At 42.2% G+C, this 20,630-nt stretch overlaps 1 long non-coding RNA gene across 1 annotated transcript; it reads left to right on the top strand.

The window, feature by feature from the left end:
• The first annotated feature begins 583 nt into the window (after nucleotides 1–583).
• Nucleotides 584–15,183, top strand: LOC144301015 (uncharacterized). The gene is made up of 3 exons (XR_013367748.1): nucleotides 584–688; nucleotides 4,795–4,895; nucleotides 14,766–15,183. It is a non-coding gene; the product is annotated as an uncharacterized LOC144301015 (long non-coding RNA).
• The last annotated feature ends 5,447 nt before the right edge of the window (nucleotides 15,184–20,630 follow it).

Genomic DNA, 20,630 nt, shown 5'->3' with positions numbered 1-20,630 from the left:
AGTGGACCAGAGTTCTAACCCCAGTACTTCTTCTTATGGGCTGTGTGACTTTGGGCATTTCACTTAACATCTCTGAACTTAATTATTTTTGCCCACCACTGAAAGTAATATGCCCTTTTACATGGAAGTATCATGAGAATCAAATAAAATAGCATTCCATACCCAACATGATGTCTAGAACACAGTCAGTGCCCAATAAATATTAATTTGTTACTGTCTTCTTTCAAGCTCTTTTGTGGAAAGAGAATGGGAGAAGGATGTTAAGGAGTAGAAGAGAGACAGGCTCAAAAGACAAATCATTTGATGTCTGCAGAACACAGCAGGTTTCTTGGAAAAGCCATAAAGAGCAAGAAGCAGCACTCAGCCCAGGCTGTGTCCATGACCACGGGCTCAACCCTGCTGTTTGCAGATGGGGAATTCTGGAATGGCAAATATTAGACCAAGGCAAACGGGGCTTTTGTGAATTTCTTTTGGGCTGCTTTCTGAGGAGTGTCACTTTGTGTGCCAGCTCTCCACCTCCGTCTGTTCCCTGGCCTCCGGAATGTGGCCCCCACGGCGGAGCCTGAATCGTTACCAGGGCAATGACGATGTCCTTGGCTCAGAGTGTGCTGATGTGGGCTCGAATGGCTGGTCAGGGCTTAATGACCAGAAACTCCTGATGTTCAAGGGCAGCCCTGGTATTAAGATGGTATGAAATCTGGCAGCCCCACAGGGACCTGTTTGCTCCTTCCCTCCATTCAGAAATTCAATTTATTTTTTAATCTCCCAGGCATCCAGTTCAGAAGCCATAGGGCTTTTGATCATGATATTTGGTGGTGAATCTCTGACCCTGAAAGATCCTGTGATGGGCTGAATGTTTGTGCCCCCCAAAATCCATATGTTGAAGTCCTAACACCGATGTGACAGTATTAGGAGGTAGGGCCTTTGGGAGGTAATTAGATTTAGATGAAATCACGAGGATGGAGCCCCCATGATGAGATTGGTGCTCCTCTAAGAAGAGATCAGAGAGCTTTCTCTCCCTCTCAGGGCCATGTGAGGATAAGCAAGAAGCCAGCCTTCTGCAAGAATGCTCTTTCCAGGAACTGATTAGGCCAGCACTTTGGTTTTTTTTTTTTTGTTTTTTTTTTTTTATTTATTTATGATAGTCACACACACACAGAGAGAGAGAGAGAGAGAGGCAGAGACACAGGCAGAGGGAGAAGCAGGCTCCATGCACCGGGAGCCCGACGTGGGATTCGATCCTGGGTCTCCAAGATCGTGCCCTGGGCCAAAGGCAGGCGCTAAACCGCTGCGCCACCCAGGGATCCCATAGGCCAGCACTTTGATCTTAAATTTTCCAGCCTCTGGAAGTGGAAATACATTTCTGTTATTTAAGCCACCCCTATGGCATTTTGTTATAGCAGCCAGAGCTAAGACACTTCCTTAGAAATGTGTGTTTACTGGAGTTACATACACCTGGGTTCCAGCTTTGCTGCCTTATTTCACTTCTCTGACCCTCTGTTCCCTTGAAGAGTTAGAAGGAATAGAAAAAAAAGAAAAAAAGAAAAAAAAGAGTGTTCCACTTTTCTCTTTACTGTATAATAAACCACCTCCAAACATGGCTTAAGACAACAATTATTATCTCTCACAATTTGGTAGGTTGACTGGGCTCAGTGGGGCAGTAGTAGCTCAGGATGTGTGAAATTGCAGTCATCCAAAGGCTGGACATCCAGAATGGCTCTTCATGTGGTATTTTATGCTGGCTCTCCTCTGGCAGCACTGTTGTGGCTGTTGACCTAAGAGCCTACATGTGGTCTTTCCGTGTTGTGTGAGCTCCTCACAGTGTGAGGGTGGGTTCCCCAAAGGAAAGACCTCCAAAAAGAACAATCCAAGGAGCTCAAACAGAAATTTCAAGGCTTCTTATGATCTAGTCTTGGGAGCCCCAGAACATCACTTCCACTACTGTATTCTCTTGGTCAAGCAGGGCACAGGAGTCAGCTTAGATTCAGAGAGAGTAAAAAATAGACTTCACTGGCTGATGAGATGGAAGGGAGATCACAATGCAGAAGAGTTTGTAGATTCGGAGATATGGGGCAGCAATCTGACAAATACAATCTGACACAAAAAGACAAAAAAAAAAAAAAAAAAAAAGATGAAGTTTGTTCCCTATCAGGAGAAAAAACCTTTTCACTCCCTGATTCATTTTGATTCTGCTTGCCTCCAGTGTTTACAACTTTATCAATAGTGGGTATGGTTTTAGTTCTGTGGTCTACATCTTTATTCACTGAGCACTCCCTTCAAGAGAGACAGTGGCATCTCTCTTCAGCTTCTGCAATGGATCTCTGTTCACCATCCCTTCACCAGATATTGTGTCCCTTCCCTTGGTTGGTGTTTGGGCCTTATCCTCATTCTTGCCCTCTTTTTAAATTTCCAGTGTTCCTTCAAGTAGAACTCAGGAGCCACTAGGATGTTCTTCCCCTTTCTCTGAGAATAAGAGAGATTTGGGGATAAGTCAGGATGCCCAAGCATACAGTACCATTGTCTGGAATCCACAAATCTTGTAGACTGGAAGCCAGCACCGTAAACTACAGGGTACACATGCCCAGCCCTTGAACACCTTCCTTATGGCATTTATTACTTTTCTATGCTGCATACAAAATTATCACAACAATCCAGTTAAAAACAGTACCCATTTATTATCTCTGAATTCTGTGAGTGTGAAGTCTTATCAGCTGATAAGTCAGCTGAAGTCAGCTCAGGTTATTACAAGAGTGAAATCAGGGTGTTGACCACGTTGAGTTCTCATTTGGAGGCTCTGCTTCCAAGTGAATTCAGGTTCCAAGCAGAATTCAGTTCCTTGTGGTTATTAAGACTGAGGTCCCCATTTTCTTATTGGCATCAACCAGGTTCACTTGCATCTTTTAGAGGCTGCCTGCATGTCTTCCATGTTGCCCCTTTCATCTTCAAGTTGCCAACAGAGAACTTCTCATGTGCCCAATCTCCCTCATACTTCACACACCTGAATGCCCCTGTCTCTGATTTCTAGACACACATGGAAAGGTCTCATATGGAAGACCCACATGGAAAAGCCTCTCCCAGATTTCTCCCCATTTTAGGGCAAATTGATTTGAGATCTTAATTATATCTGAAAAATTCTTTCACATAAGAACCCAGACTAGTGATTAATTGGAAGCTGGGAGAAGGTATGTGTACAACTGGGCCTGAAACTCTTAGGACCATCCTAGGAGTCTGCCTGCACACTATGCTTCACTCCTCTGCAATAGCAGCACCAGGCGAGACCTAAAGGTTCTGCAGTTCAGCAATATCCAATAGGCAAGTGAAGTGCCCTAGCCTCCAAAAGTGATTCTCTGAGACAACCTCCCCTCTTGCCACCTCCCCTCTTGGCTTCCAGGGAAGGGAGGATTTCATCCTAAACAGTTTTGACAGTTCTCACAACATCTTCATCTTCCATGCTCCTGTGTCCTCATTCTCACAGCTTGACAAGTGTTGTGACTGGTCAGAGGCAGAGGCAGCGGCTAATTCTGCAACCTCTTAGGAATCCTTGGGCATGATGCTTGATCTTCACCTCTTTTAGAAGTATTGTTTAGAATGTGGAGGCTTCCTAGTCCTCCAATTTCAGGGTTCAAGAAGAATCTCATCAACATTCTGTGACATTATTCCCTGGGAATAATAGAACACACGTGTCCAGGGAGCAAGGAAAGGATCATCATGCCCACTCTCTGACATACGACCTTTAGAATAATAACCTATTTCCTTTGCTTGGAAAGCAATAAATAAACACCACTGGACAACACAAGTCCTTTTTTGCCCATTCCCATTACGGAAGTTCAGGGAGTCCTGAGCTGAGTTTTTGCCTCATGTAGCACCCTGGGCCAGTCATTTCTCCTCACTTTATCCTTTCCTTCCTGAGCAATATTCCCACCAATCATGGACAGAGGTTCCAATTGGTAGGAAACACAGGGAGTTCTCATTGTATTAGCAATGCTGTATTCCTCTAACGCAGTCTATGGTGTTCATTATTAGTTTTCATACATTTGTGTATATCTAAAGTATCATATAGAAATTTCTTATCATGGAAAAATGTCCCCACAGAGACCTATAACATGATATTAACCTAAATAAGCTGTTTTCTCTGCTGAACCAAAGAACTAAACAGAACAGGGCAGTTTACTTTGGTTTCTGCAACCACACACATGGTGCCTGATACAGAACTGACTCTGAAGATCTTTTTGTAGACCAAGTACAGGATGCACTGGTAGTTTGTCAGGCTGATTTACCTTTTTCCTTCTTATTCTCCAAATTCTACCCAGGCATTAAATGGAGCTCAGCATCCCCTTCCCTGACTCTTCCCTGAGATTTTCACTGATGCATGCAGTCCTCATAGGCATCTCTATGAATGTCTTTTTTTTTTTTAATTTAGTACTTTATTTTTTTTATTTTTTATTTATTTATGATAGTCACACAGAGAGAGAGAGAGGCGCAGAGACACAGGCAGAGGGAGAAGCAGGCTCCATGCACCGGGAGCCCGATGTGGGATTCGATCCCGGGTCTCCAGGATCGCGCCCTGGGCCAAAGGCAGGTGCCAAACCGCTGCGCCACCCAGGGATCCCTCTATGAATGTCTATACTGTTTGCAGTCTGTGCTGTAAAAGAGGGTCAGAAAAGAGAATAGAAGTGCTTTTATCAAGCACTAGGAAGTAGACACTACTTCTGTGGGGTATATATTATTCTCGTGTTAGTGTTCACTCATGTCAGGATAATATAATAAGCATCTGCTATTGACCATGTGTTATAGGAAGCTCTGGAGATACAGCAATGAGAGCAAAACAGAGGAAAATATCTTTTCTTCAAGGAGCTTTGAATCAAAATGGGAAAATAAGAACCAGGCTCAGAGAGGTATGTGATCTCTCAATGAACCAGACTCGGCCCTCAGTACATAGCTCTGATGATCTTCACACTAGGCAGCATTTTGGGTGTTTCCACTTTCCTTCATTTACTCTCACAACTCAACAGTATAATATGTACATATTACAAATGAAGTTGCTGTCTAAGCAATTTACATAGCTGGCAGGAGATTGTACCAGGTTGAGTAGTGCCCGTAAAATGTCACATCCACCCTGAACCTCAGAATGAGACCTTATTTGGAAGTAGAATCTTTGCAGATATAGTTAAGGTGAGGTCATACTGGAGAAGGACGGGTCCTAAATCCAGTGCTGCTGTCCTTAAAAGAAAGCCACTTGAAGACACAGAGGGACACACAGGAGGAAGGCTTGGCGGTGACCAAGGCAGATGGGGGCAGGAGCAAGCTAAGACCACAAAGGACAGTGGCAAACACCAGAAGTCAGGTGGGAGGCCTGGACCTGCTCTCCTGCAGAGTCTCCAATGGAGCCAATCCTACTGACACCTTGATTTCAGACTCCTGGCCTCCTGAACTGTGAGGCAATAAATTGTTGTCTTAAGCCACTTGGTTTGCAGTAATTTGTTACAACATCCCTAGCAAATGAATACAGAGGTGGAAGCCAGAGTTGGGCCCATATTGGACTCCAGAGTCCAGCCCCCACCAGCCTCTCTCCTCCCTTAGTGAGGCTGAGAAGAGAATCAGCTGAAGGGAGAGGAATGTGCTTTGCAAATTTTGATGTGTTCTTCAAAGGTTGTGGACTTTTATCATTATTGTTTTAAGAGACTCTGTTCCCAACATTATCTAAGAATTCAGTAAAATTATATTATTAAATGAGATAGAGAACCCTTTCTTTATTGTTAAATGAATTCTTTAAAATGGTATTTCCAGAATTCCTCCTGCTTTGACTTTGTTCCTCCTCTATTCAAAATAATATCTTGGTTGTCCACACCCAGGATTGTGTTAGAAAGCCTCCAAGTGGTACCTGAAGACCATTGCCCATTCCCAGTTGTAAGAAATGACACGAGCTTGTGCGTGACCAATATGGATTGGGACAGACAGGAGTATCCTATACAAGCTGTAACTATGTTATATACAAATGTGGTGCTGGATTTTGTTGTTGTTTCTTATCATTCAACAACAACTTAAAAAGGTATCTTTGCATGTAATAAGGTTATTAATAGAAAGAAAACAGAGTCTGCTCCCCTAAGAGGATTTTCTCAAGGACGGAAAGGGGCTTTTGTCTTGTGTGATTGTCTATGTTCCCCCTTTTCACATCACAGCCACCTGCACACACACATGCATGCACAAACCCTTAGACTTGCATGCATGCCTACACAGGCATATGCACACATGCTAACACATGCATATATTCCCTAAAAGGAACTACATGCTCCACATTTCCCTCAGACTTCACTCACTCCTTTCCATCTTCATGGCCAACCAACCTCCTTTTACTGACCTGTAAGAATGTTAACAATAAAAGCTTTATTTGCACAGTGCTACTACATGCCAGGCATCTTTTAATCCCATGTTACAGATGCATAAGATGAGGCACAGAAAAATTGTACGAGGTGGCCTAGCTCTTTTTCTGATGTTGTGTTATCTCTATAATCCTTTTGTATTTGTGCTCAGGCCTTCCTAGGACTTTAAATTCCACCTTAGGTCGCTGACCCCAGGATTTCAGACTCCAGCCAGACTTTGTGATCTGGGCTCACATAAACAACTCCATAATTGCATCTTTACATGGATGTCTCAGACATCTCAAACACAAGGTGTTGGAAGCAGAACTCCCTCCTTCTCCACCTCACACGTACTATAAACTGTTCCAAAGTGGTTACTACCCTCCCCCACCCCTTTGCCTCTCAGTAAATATACCACCATCCCTCCACGCAGTTGCTCAGTCCAAAAACAAAGAATTTCTCACCATTTTTCCTTTCCCATCTCTCCTTCCCCAATCACACAGGGAGGCAAGTCTTGTCATTTATAAAACCTTCCAAATTACCCCTAACTGGTCTATGTTTTCCGATCTTTGCTCTTGTCCAGACCCACTAGGAGATAAGAGTCTCCTGACTCGTTTCCTTACTTATACTTGGTTCAAAGAACCACCTGAAAACCAAAATCCAGCCCAGCATTTCCCCAAATAACACTTAGTACATGATGTAGTCAAGGAACTGGCTTTACCAATCAGTCTTAGAAAACTGGCTAAGGATAACATCAGATGCTATTTTCGAGATTCCTGTGGCCAGCAATCTGATAGCTTGAAAATAATGAATGGTGGGGATGGATGAGCCTCATGAAGTATCTCCTTTGCATGTTCCTAAACACCAGGGCTGTGCCTGACCATCAGGCCCCTGCTCCACCATTAAGCCCTGGTCAGCATGAACCAACCTCATCCCCCCTAGGGACCACTGCAGGTTCCCCCAACATAGCCACATTCCAGAGATGAGAGGACAGAAGCAGAGCCCATGAAGCAATGTTAGATGTAAGAGGGCCTCATTGGTCATGGTAAAGTGATTGGATTTTATGCTTAAGCAATGACACAGATAGGGAGCCTGTGTAATCCTTCCCAGCTCAGATGAGCAGATCATCATGGAAGTTTGGTCTTGTAGGATGGCAGAGCCACAATGTCCAAATCCCAACTTGAAGGGCGGATTGGGGAACAGATATGAAGGCAAGGTCCTAGCATGCAAACAAAAAAGAGCAGGATACAGAACATTACTAGAATGAATGTATGGAAAGATAATTGGGTCTGCCTAAGAAGTATTCCTGGACAAAACCATAGAATCAACTACCAGGTCTTTCTCCAAGGCATTCCTCAAAGAAACTTGAAAGCAAGCAGGGGAAAAAAAGCCAGGAGTAAAATCAGAACTTGAGTTGGAGGGAAGAAATAAGACTGTGATATGGTGGCTAGAGGAAGAAGGTTTTTCCAAGCTCTCCTTTACATTGGGAGGTCGGTGTGGCAAATACACTGTGGCATAGCTTACACAGGTGAATTGCATGGGGTAGGGGGACAGAGCACCAGGATGGAGTCTTCACTCTGACATTAATAGCTAGGACACCTTGGGAGAGACACTTAGTCCCACTGAGCTCCAATAGCTTCATGTGGAATGTGATTACTGGGGTTCTTTTTTAGTAGTTAAATTGCAGTATTCTAATGAAGAAGAAGAAGAAGAAGAAGAAGAAGAAGAAGAAGAAGAAGAAGAAGAAGAGAAGAAGAAGAAGAAGAAGAAGAAGAAGAAGAAGAAGAAGAAGAAGAAGAAGAAGAAGAAGAAGAAGAAGAAGGGATCCCTGGGTGGCGCAGCAGTTTGGCGCCTGCCTTTGGCCCAGGGCGCGATCCTGGAGATCCGGGATCGAATCCCACATCAGGCTCCCGGTGCATGGAGCCTGCTTCTCTCTCTGCCTCTCTCTCTCGCTCTCTCTCTGTGACTATCATAAATGAATAAAAAATTTAAAAAAAAAAAAGAAGAAAAAGAAGAAGAAGAAGAAGAAGAAGAAGAAGAAGAAGAAGAAGGGGAGGAGGAGAAGGAAGGAGGAGGAGGAGGAGGAAAAAGAAGAAGGAGGAAAAAGGAGGAGAAGGAGGAGAAGGAAAAGAATAATAATTTCTGGAGAATTTGACATTGAAGCAATTTTTAAGGAGATCATGGAACAATCCTGATTTTTCAGATGGAGAGAACAGCCATGTGGAAGGTACAAGAACCAAGAGCATGAACACACTGGTGTAGACCAGGGCTCCAGATCTGGGGCCAGGAGATGGGTTGGTTTGGATGTGGACCTGGGGCCTAAGAATCAAATTCAGTCCAGATCATTGGCAGAGTTACAAGAGTCAGATTCGGAGAGGAAGGACACACATTTGGAGAGGGGATGGCATTGTGATAGGAGAGCAAATGCTCACTTAAAGGAAGGGGATGACACAGAGGAAGAAAGCTTGCAATCTGCTCCTGAGGTTTCCAGTGGGTGTCATGGGTTCTTCCCTGGGCCCCCACAGCCCTCTGCACTTGTCCCTTCCTCAACACAACCTACAGCCACCATGTTGCATTTATGTTCTTAGCTAATGCCAGAATCCAGCTTTCTGTTTAGGATACTCAGAACAGAGACCAATTAAATGTTTTTTAAAAGTTGAAAAGCACCTGTAGTCCAATCATCCAAAAATGCCTCAGTAAACCATCTGATGGATGCCCTTTGGGCATCTTTTCCTGTGTGTGCTTTTGGGTATTTGTGTGTACAATCAAAACCAGGCTCATAGTATACACATCCCTCCCTAGTCTGCTCTTTTCACTTCATAATCTCTGCATTGGGACTAATGCCGATGTCCACACATATCCATCTATATCATAGTATGTGGTGGCTGTCTGGTGTTCCATGGCATAGTTTAGATAACCACTCTGTGGACTTTGAATTTCAGGTTCTTCCTAATATTTCACTTTGATAAATAAACTGCAACGAGTACTCCTGTATTCATACTTTTCACATTGGTCTAAATATTTCTTTAGGATAAATCCTCTGAAATATTTTTTTAATTAAAGATATATATATATATATAATGCAAATTATAAGTTCTAAGGACTTAGAATACACTGCCAAATTTTTCTTTGGAAAGTTTCTCTCTTGTGTGGTATCTGAAGGTGCCTATTTCCCCACAGCCTGGCAAACCCTGGGGATTATCATTCTTTTTTCTCCTGACCTAGTAGGCAAAAAATGGTATTTTAATATATTATTGTAGATTGTGTTTCTTCCATTATTGATGAGATTAAACTTCTTAATATGTTTATTGATCATTTATGTTCTTTTCCTTTTGAAAATGACCAGTTAGTTCATTTTCTCTGCCCATCTTCTTCCTTCCTTCCTTCCTTCCTTCCTTCCTTCCTTCCTTCCTTCCTTTCTTCCTTCCTTCTTTCCTTCCCTCCTTTTGTTTGTAAGTAGGCTCCATGCCTAGTGTGGAGCTCAGTGCAGGGATTTAACTCATGACCCTGAGATCAAGACCTGAACTGAAATCATAAGTTGGACACTCAACCAAGTAAGTCACCCAGATGTTCCCTGCCCATCTTTTTATTGGGGTTATTTACCTTTGTTTTTGAATGATATAAAAATATTTTTGTGAAGATAAGCCTTTGTCATTTCTATTGCAAAAATATTTCAATCCAGTTTGTCTTTGTCATTTTTAACTTTGTTTATGGTATTTTAATCATTCAGAATCTGTTTAGTGTGATGTAGCCATATTTAGCCTTCATTTCTTTTATGGTTTCTGCCTTTGGGGTCATGCTTTGAGAGTTGGTCCCCACCCTGTGATTACGTAAATGCAAACCAGATGTCAGCGCAGTCACAGGCGCTCTGTCTGTAGGAAGCTCCGCCCATTTGCCAGTTTTCATAATAAATCCACTCACACCGGTTGTTTTCTGGAGATTGAGGGAACACACACAGGTGGGGTTTCAGGATGAAGGACACATCACTATTAAGTGCCACCACCTCACTATCAGTGTCTCTTCTTGCCGAATCTCCTTTCCATTTCTCTCTAGTGAGCACCAAATTTCTTTTATTATGCAGAGCGATTAATGACTCATCTTTTGATACTTAAGCCTTCCTTGAGGATCTTGACCTGTAACCCAAGCAGCTGATCAAGCATTTCTTCTAAATTAATATTCTGCTGCCTTCCAAAAGATTGTGGTGAACACATGTCTTTCCAACTATTACATAAATATGTTGCTACATTCTCCTCTGGTGATTTACAGTTTTATACCTAACATTTGAGTTTTTCTGTTATTATTTGTCTCTGGACTATCAAATTGCAAGATGGTTATTGGAATTCTTACCTCCCCTAGCCCCCAGCAATGGACTGGGAGCCTTAGCAGGGTAGCAGGTGTCTTTGTTCCTTTTTTATCTTCTGTTCTTTTCACAGCACCAGATGCATAGTAGGTGCTGAATAAATAAATATTCACTGAATGGGGACGGAGCAGTGAGACATTGTTGAGGCCGGAGTTGGAATTTCCCCAATTCAAATGAGGTTTGCCCTCTCCAAATGAAACTCAAGAACTTTCTCCACTAGACTGATTAGAATTTTCCACCTTTGTTTAAAGTGCTCTGTAGGGAGAGATTCATTTTAGCTTGCCCTGGATCTCCTTTCCCTTCTTTTGGTAACTACACCCTGATTTCCCTTTGAATAGAAGGTGAGCAGGGATGGGAGTGTGACTTAAGCCAGAAAATGATGGGTACCCCAGGACTGGTAATGGAAGTTTCAGGAAAGAGATGCTCTTCTTTGGCTGGGGGTTGGCCGGGGGGCGGGGGGGGGGATCAATGTACTAAACTGATAATAATGTGGAGAGATGGTCTCTAATGACTGTCTTGGTCAACCTGCAGAAATAAGCCAACCTAGAGGAATGCAGAACTGGGAGATGAAGACAGATTTTTGCAAAAATTGTTTGAACATTGGCTCTAGCCTACATATTTCATTTATGAAAACAAATGCATTTCTCTCTTGGCCAGTTTGGGCTTAGATTGATGTCTCTTGCACACCCCTCCCCCCAATATTGTTCACAGTCTTGACTAAAACAGACTAATGTCTAACCCCTGTAACAGAGACCATGACTTATAACACAAAGAAATTAAAATCATTGACAATCTTGTCATTGTTGCCTGGTCTATCCCTGGGAGCTTCCTAGGATATACTAGAATCCGTAAATCAGTATCTTCTTAGAATAGAGCATTAAGTAGGATTGATTGAACCTCCTGCCATGCATCATGCACTGTGAATACATTTGTTACCTCTATTCTTTCCACCCATTATGTAATACTACTCATGAGGCACTGAGGCTTTTACTAAATCATATCAGATGTACTAGCCACATAGGTAGTAACTGAGCAGCAGTTGTGTGGTGGTTACGAGCATGGCCTCTGGAGCTAGTCCATTTACACTTGATGTCTAGTTCTGCTACCTAATTTCTGCAAGACCTTGGAGAAATAATTACTTAAATTGTATGTGCCTCACTTTCCTCACCCATGAATAATGATAATAATAGAACTGCTTTATAGACTTGTTCAAAGGACCCAATGAGATCGTATAGACAACAGAGGTTAAAATTGGTGAATGCTCAACAGGAAATTAACTATTACAGTTTCTTGGTCTAAGTAGGCTAGACTGGGCAATCAGAAGCTCTTATTGCTACGAAAATCACACTGTCACTGAGATACTCCATAAATAACTCTAAAATCATTTTAATACAGTACTACCTCGACCCAGTTTTAGTTAAGTTGGATACCACATTCCCCTACTTCTTTATCATCCTGACCACAGAACAGAAAAGATGTGAAGTTTGAGGTGCTGGTATGATCTTTTCCTCAGAGTAGGGGAATGTGTCTGGTAGAGTATGTGTGAGAGAGACTGTATGTGTGTGTGTGACAGAGAGAGAGACAGAGACAGAGAGAGACAGAGGACTGATTACTTAGGCCTTGAATCAACTCTTAGCAGGCAACTTGGTCTTTGTGTTTCCCATTTATGGGAGCTAATAAATCTTGCTTTCCTTCAAGCAAATTAGGTAGGACCTCTGTCAAAACTGAAATGGACCAACAGGTACAGTCCCCTAAATTTTTAAAGGAATGTATAGATGAATATTACTCTCCCCAACTCCTGATGAATTATATCTTTCAGCCAGAACAGAACGCAATTCACTTCTTTCATTCATTCATTCGTTCATTCATTCATCCATTCACTTTACAAATTCTTATTGATTATCTATTCTGTGCCCACATGATTTCATTATTTCTGCATTAGCTATGACATTAGTGTGATGATCTCACTTTGGTCACTGTAAGTCCTTCTTTCCTTCCTTGGAAAATAGTGCTAAGTATCCCTAAATATCCCTTGTTGTGGTGATCAAATAAGACTTATAGTTTGAAAACTCTGAAGTGCTCTATAAATATGGGATGATAGCTCCATGTTCTGGAAATTTGAGTAAGGGACAATATTTCTAGTATTATTAATGCTGATTTTATATCTCTTTTGGGAAGCAGGTAGAATAGAATGGCTAGTTAAAATGTCTGTGGTAAATTAAACTCACCACAAGGACTCCATATGTGAATTAGCACAGCGTGTCATGTGGTGGTAAACACGTAAGTCTGAAATTATCGATTATGTGAATTTTTTTCATAGACTTGCTATGAAAGATTTGCAGGAATTCTTTCAAAGGCAGAGTAGAGCAATAAAGTACATTTCTTGTCACTGCAAAATAAGGTAGAACATGGTAAGCATAATAGTAAATTTTAAAATGCCCCTTTTAAGCATTTACTATGTGCTAAGCACTGTGCTAAGAAATTTGTACGTTTTTCTCAATTAAATTTCACACTCCCCTGTAAGTTTTCCTTATTTTATAGCTGAGGAAACCAAGGGAAAGTTACAGATCCAGTCCCAAAGCAAGGCACTTATAGATGAAGGGACAAGTCTAGAGTAAATTTGGTTTTCTCTCTTTAAAAATAAATAAATAAATGAACGAATAAATAAATTTATTTGAGAGAGAGAGAGGGAGAACAGGGGGAGCCCAGGCAGAGGGAGAAAAAGTCTCAAGCAGACTCCCCACTGAGTGTAGAGCCTGATGCAGGGCTTGATCCCAGGACCCTGAGATCATGACCTGAGCCAAAACCATGATTGCATGTTTAACTGACTGTGCCACCCAGGCACAGTGCCCCAGAGTAAATTTGCTTTTCTTAAGTTCTTGGGAAGCCTTTGTAGAAGGTGTAGCGTCTGAAATAAGTATTTTAGAGTGGTAGAACTTGGGCTTGGAAAGGAAGGTGGGGAGGGTGGCAGGAGATGGGTGTGAACAACACAAAGAAAGGCACGGAGACAAAGAGCAGGATGTATGAGTGGGACACAGAATGTAAAACTGATTGAGGAACATGTTGTTTGAAAATAAGAGAAAATGAAGACTGAAAAAATATCTTTGGGACAGACCTAGAGGGCTTTGAATGGCAGGGTCAAGAGTCTAAGCTTGTTTTCTAGGCAATGGAGAGAATTAGAATGTTAAAGCCATGACATGGCATCATTGAAATGCTACCCAAGGGGGCCACTCAGCCTGCCACATGCAGAGAGAGTAGGACAGAGAGACTGAGTAGGACACTACTCACTGCAACAAGACAGATTTTGTGACTACAAGTGAAACGTGAAGAGGAAATTTGATTGTCAACTCCAAGGAGATGTCTTTCTGATGACCTATTTAAGACATTTGGGTTTTGTTTTCTGGCTTTGTTTTTGCAGAGAATCAGATCTCTGGCTTAAAGTCTAGTAAAGCATGTGATTGCCTTTAAGATTTTGCAAACACACAGGGAGAGAAAAGGCTACCCTCCCTGCAGCTTCTTGAGATTTCCTCATCCAAAGACTCTCTCTTCTTGCCAAGAATGTGCATGATTTGAGCCAGCTAGTTCTGGCAATGTTCCCTTATTCCTCTTGGAGCCCCACCCCCAGCAGGGCTCTCACCGGAGCCCAAACTCCATCCAAAAGTTAGAAAACCTGCCAAGGCCTCTGAGCCTCCCATATGATCCCACTCCCTCCCAGTTCAAGTTTGGCCTTCTGACTGAAAACTGAATATTTTGGATTTTGAAGAAAACATGCTCTGTTTCCCCCGATGGCATCTCCAGTGTAAAGGGAAATAGACTGGCCTTTGTTACTTTGTCCACGGTAGAAGGTTACGGGCGGTCCCAAAGCTGGGGGCGGGGTTAGTGGCAGGAGGTAAGGTCTGGTCAGTTGACTTAGCATAAGGCCTGCATTGTCCTGGTGGCCTCTTGGAGAAACAAAACTTTTCAAGGAGCAGAGCTGCCCACTTGGGCTCAGAGCCTAGTGGGCCTGATTACCCAGCACTTTCTCATGAATGTTTCTCATCTTCTAGGACCTTCTTGGGCTTTGAACATAGCTACCACATTGATATGCAGGGTGGCATCCTCCTCACATGGAATGTTTTGTGAAACAAAAGGCAAAGCAGAAGAACCTCCAGAATCTAAGGCTACTTGTGTAGGCAGCTGATTTGTAAAGGCAGGAACATGGAAAATTCACCATTGGCTAGAAAGCATTGATGAAAACCCTGTCCTGGGACAGCCACTGGACTTGGCACAGCTTGAATTTGAATCCAAGACCATCTGCCCTGAACTCACATTCTCTCTACCACCCCCATGTTTTGTTTCATTTATTTTTGTTCAGTAGTAGAGTCTTATCTTCAAATAAAATCTTACCTAGAGTGCAAATATGCAAACTCTATATAAAACCACCAGTGGCATGCTAGTATAAACAGAAATGATTTGTTTAAACTTATAATATAAAATTGAAAGACAGTGAAACCAATGAGTCATTTCTAATTAACACAAAAACATTAAATTTGAGGGCATAGACAACAGAGTTCTCCGTGAGCTTCAGAAGCTATTTTTGAATTTTGTTTTTGTTGCACAGAATTGAACAAACGTCTTTTCTACCAGATACATAGCTACAAAGGATTGGCAATTCCTAAATAGCTAATCTTAGAGTCTCAGCATGCTCATTCTTCAGAAAAACTAATCCAAATATTACTGAGCTGAATTACTATTAAATTTTAATTATGAATCCTCATTTTAAAATTATTTTATTTTATTTTATTTTGAGTCAGAGAGAGATCATGGGGGTGGGGGGGCAGAGGGAGAGAGAGAAATCTTAAGCAGGCTCCATGCTGAGCACAGAGACCAACTTGGGCCTCAATTTTATGACCCTGGAATCATGACCAGACCCAAAATCAAAAGTCAGACACTTAACCAAGTGGGCCACCCAGGCACCCCCACATTTTTTTATCATAAACATCTAAAGTCGGGTCAGTAGTCCTTAAAATGTATAGTTGTCTGAGAAATTTGTGATGTTGGGATTGTTGTAATGACGCCAAATCTTATCTTACAACTTTCCTTGCCCAATATATAATCCTGTTAAGACGTGGTGTATAAGACTTCCTATATATACAGTTTTACATGAAAGGAACAGATTGAACCTGAGTTGAAAAGAAAAAGAAACAAACAAGAAACAAGAGACTTTCCAAATCAGTGGTACATTGCAAAAGATCCAGATACACACATCAAAACACCAGGAAAGCTTTACTATAAGGCCTTCCCCAAAGTGAGATAATCTGGCACCCCAAAGTAACTCACTGGTGGCCTGAGTGGAGTTAAAGTTTAATCTGGATGGCATCTAAATGTGTGTTATTTTATAGCAACAATTTAACAGGCATTGAAAAACATGTAAGAAAAATAGTTTAGAACTACTTCCGGAATTCCTAAAGCAGTCTCTTAAGAAACTGCTCTCTACTCTCCAATATTGCCAGCATAGTGCCTGAGTTGCTCTCAAATACAAGCCCAAGAAAGTGCCAGAGATTAAGACAAGTCTGTTGTCGGTGGGGCAACATGAACATTTACTTAGCCATCAGTTCCTGAACAATCATGTCACAATAGGAGCCACATTGATGCACAGGTAAGTGGACATGGTCTCTGGGGGCTTCAAGTATGGATTCATTGACTCAATAATTATTAAGCACCTACCACATGCTAGCTGGTGCTTTAGGGGCATTTAGAGATGTACCAGTGAACAGAAGATAAAAACATCCCTTTGCTTGCACCATACAAATTCTATTTGGAGGAGCCATCCCTTATATTCTGGGAGGGCAGGTATGAGGAGAAGATACAATAAGATGATAAAATGCACACACATGTTCACACACACCAAGTCCAATCAGGTAAAAGAACAATAAAGAGGAAGAGGGCGGTTCAGGAGAACGAAAAGAGGATTTTGTTGCAGCAAATGGCAATGTAACTACTTTAGGTTGAGCATCAAGAGGCCTCTTGGAAAATGTTTACACATGCACACACAAACACACCTCTTTTTATCATGGAAATTTTTAAGCACACGCAATATAATGAATTCCCATATACCCATCACCCAGCATCCATAGTTATCAACATTTTGGCAATCTCCTTTCTTTTACCTCACTTCTGCTTCCTAGACTTTTTGCTGTTGTTGGAGTATTTTGCAGCAAATCCAAGACATCACGTCATTTCCCCCATAAACACTTCAGCATTTCTAACAAAAAAGGACTAAAACAGCAAAAACAAAGTCATCATATTATTAATACACCTTAAAGTTGAGTGTTTCTTAATGTCACTTAGTACCAAGATGACAGATTTACACTTATTTTCTCAATCATGTCTTCTTATATTTTCTTTGGCTGAATCAGGGTAAGATATGGGATTTAAACTGAGATTCAAATGCAAGCAGGAGGTATAAAAGACACATGGAAGTGCCACCAGAGCACAAGGAGCAGAAGGTGACAAGGCCTGTTATGGGAGCCCATGTGGCATTTGTGGAACCAAGAGGAGACCAGTGTAGCCCAAGCACAGTCCACAGAAATCAGACCTGCAGTAAAAAAAAAAAAAAAAAAGGTAGCCACTAAAACTGGAAGCCATCAGTTCTTAGGGACAAGAGTATGATTGATATTACACATAGCTCAAGGTCAAAGTCAAGGAGATTGACATGGCTTATAAAGGGATGTGAATGTACAGAGGACAGAGGCTCATGGAAGCCTCTGAGAGGATATAAATTAAGTAAGACTTCCTGGAAGAGGTCTTGAAGTTCTACAGGATCTAGAATACAATTCTACAACCCCCTATTTATGCAGAGAACCTAAATTCAATCATTCTCATGTTCCCGGCAAGTAAGGTAAATGAGTGGAAACTGTGGGAATACGAGAGGGCATGGTGGGGACTGGGAAGTACTAAGTGAAACATTCATGTCCCATCTGAAAGGACCTGCCACCCCTTAGGCACTGAGCAATTGTTGCCATGAAGATATCCTATCTTGGAGTTGTAGTGTCTTTTGATTGTTATTGTTTTATAGCTGGAAATCCACAATTTTCTATAAAATATTCTGAATTTTAAAAATCTAGGCAACTAATTTTATAAAACTGTTTATTCATTTGAAGTCTTCTTGATCTGGCCATTGGTTTACAATTTTTAGTTGCCATATAAAATAGTAGTTAAGACCCTAAGCTGAGGCAGTCTGCCTAGTTTTAAATCCTGGCTCTGGACACCTGGGTGGCTCAGTGCCTACCTTTGGCCCAGGGTGTGTTCCTGGAGTCCCGGGATCGAGTCCCACATCGGGCTCCCTGCATGGAGCCTGCTTCTCTCTCTGCCTGTGTCTCTACCTCTCTCTGTGTGTGTCTCTCATGAATAAATAAATAAAATCTTTAAAAAAATAAATAAATCCTGGCTCCACTACTTCCTGGCTGTGTGATCTTGGGAAATGTCTTAATCTCTCTGAACCTCAGCAAAATGAAGATAATAGTTGCTCTGTAGTTGGTTGAATGGTGGCCCTCCAAAAGATATTCCATGTCTTCATCTCAATCCTTGGAATCTGTAAATGTAATATTATTTAGAAAAAGGGACTTTGCAAGTGATATTAAGTTAAGGATCTTGAAATGAGACCATCTGGGATCCTGCAGGTAAGCTCTAAGTCTGATTTCAAGTGTTCTTGTAAGAGATAGACACGGGAGGGTGGATGTGAAGACAGGCAGAGATTCGTGTCTAGCCACCAAAAGCTGGACAGGGTATGGGACAGATTCAGTTGCCCCTACCAACACCTTGATTTCAGATCTCTGGCCTCTAGCACTGTGAAAAAAATTAATTTCTGTTGCTCTAAGTCACAAGTTGGTGGTCATTTGTTGTGGCAGCCACAGGAACCTAACACACCCTCCTTCCCAGAGATGTGAGGTTGAAATCAGATGCTGGCACATGGGGTAGACTTAGTAAAGGTTAACTCTTCCCCTTAATTAGTTATTTCCTGTTAGATGGTATGAATGTCACCCATCTGGTTGGTTATGGACAGAGGAGAAATTACCGTGAAAATAAGAAACTTCTGCCTCAGCTGCTCTCTTGCATGAACCCCTTACAAGGTATTCCTCATGTTCTGTTTCTGCAAAAATTGCAAAATTTGTATTCTTTTTTCCCAGACAGGCTGCCAAACTGTGTAAACTTCAGGGTCTGGCCCAGGTTGTTGGTCGCGAGGACTAAAAGCCTGGGCCCCTTGGTCTACCACCAGGTATTATTTATCAGGCACTTACTATGTACCAGGCACCATGAATCTGTTCAAACTCAGACCTGGAAGTGGAGGGAGAAGGAAGGAAAGATTGTGGTTCTTCACATCACCCTGATTTCTGCCCCAGCTCTGATGTTCCAAAAAGCCATATTTGTTTGTGTCTTGCCTCATGCCCCCAAAGACGTGAAGTGGATCTCAGGAAACATTCAATCAGTACAACTGCAAATTTCAAAAATAAAAGTGGAATCAGTTAAAATATTGACTTTAACAGGGGTTTTGTGGGGATCCCTGGGTGGCGCAGCGGTTTGTCTCCTGCCTTTGGCCCAGGGTGCGATCCTGGAGACCCGGGATCGAATCCCACGTCGGGCTCCCGGTGCATGGAGCCTGCTTCTCCCTCTGCCTATGTCTCTCTCTGTGACTATCATAAATAAATAAAAATTAAAAACCAAAACAAACAAACAAACAAAAAAACCAGGGGTTTTGTGGATGCAGTTGCCTCTGCCCCATCATCTATGAACACAAGTACAAGTCCGAAAGCCAGCAAGGGTGGGGAGGGTCCTGCACAGAGAGGAAGCACTGGGACCCCTGAATGCCACTGGTGCTCAGCAGCTGGGGTGTCAGAGGGGCTGTATGGCGGTCGCTTGGACAGTGAAGTGGTCAAGGGTAAGGGTCCATGGGATGTGGATACTTGCTATGGAACTTGGATTTCACCTGTGGAAGCCAGGAGGCACTCAAGGGTTGTTAGCATAGTAGTGACAGGACCGGATTCACTGGTGGTACAAGGAGTCTTTCAAGACTTTACTTGTGTGATGTGCTTTCAGATCCTTGCAAGGCTCTCTGTTCTTCTTTTATACCTTCTCCTACATCTGGTTGTCTTACTTTTATGCCTCTCTCTACACCTGGTAACCCAGGGTAGCCATGTGACCCAAGCTAGATCATCATTTTCTCTCTACCAATGCTGAGTGTTATATGGCAGGGATGGGTGATGGTTAGAGTCAAGCTCTGGCAGTAGCCATGGGAGAAAGGCTCACCAGCTCTTACTTCCCAGGCCCCTGGAGCTACTCTGCTCCCTGTCTCTCTTGTGGCTCAGTTGTTGATCCTCAATTCTGTGAGCTCATTGTGTGCTGAAGGGAAAACCCATTTCTGCTATTTGTCATTAACCCTTGGGCTTATTTACTCCCAAACGTAACCCTTAATCTTCCCCTCCACACCTGGCTAATGATTTGACTCCACAGTCCATTAGCTAGTTTCATATTTTGTCATTTACTAGTAAATAAGGGCTGTAGGAAGAGAAGACTGGATACTTAGAAGTCATTTACCTGTTAGTGTTAACCCCTGATTGAAGGTGTATTTTGAAAGTTGTACAAAGACAAAGAGGGAGCATGGATGATGAGGAGAATATATCACTAGTTAAGAAAGGAAATAGAGGTTCCTAGAAAGCCCACTGAACAGATTTCAGATTTTTATCTAATGTTAATATCATCTTTTTTATATCCTTCTGTCTCTTATTTCCCTTTCCTGACAACCTCTGATCTTACCCAGAACTTCTGGGTATTTCTAAGAAATTCTAGATGGTCTCTAAGAGAAGGCTATATTTCAAATAACTTAGACTTCCATGCAGAGGGTCATGTCTTTCACATGTTTCTATAGGTGGACA

Source organism: Canis aureus, chromosome 2 (assembly GCF_053574225.1).
Source record: "Canis aureus isolate CA01 chromosome 2, VMU_Caureus_v.1.0, whole genome shotgun sequence".
NCBI classification, from domain to species: Eukaryota; Metazoa; Chordata; class Mammalia; order Carnivora; family Canidae; genus Canis; species Canis aureus.
This window is presented reverse-complemented; position numbering and strand designations above follow the sequence as displayed.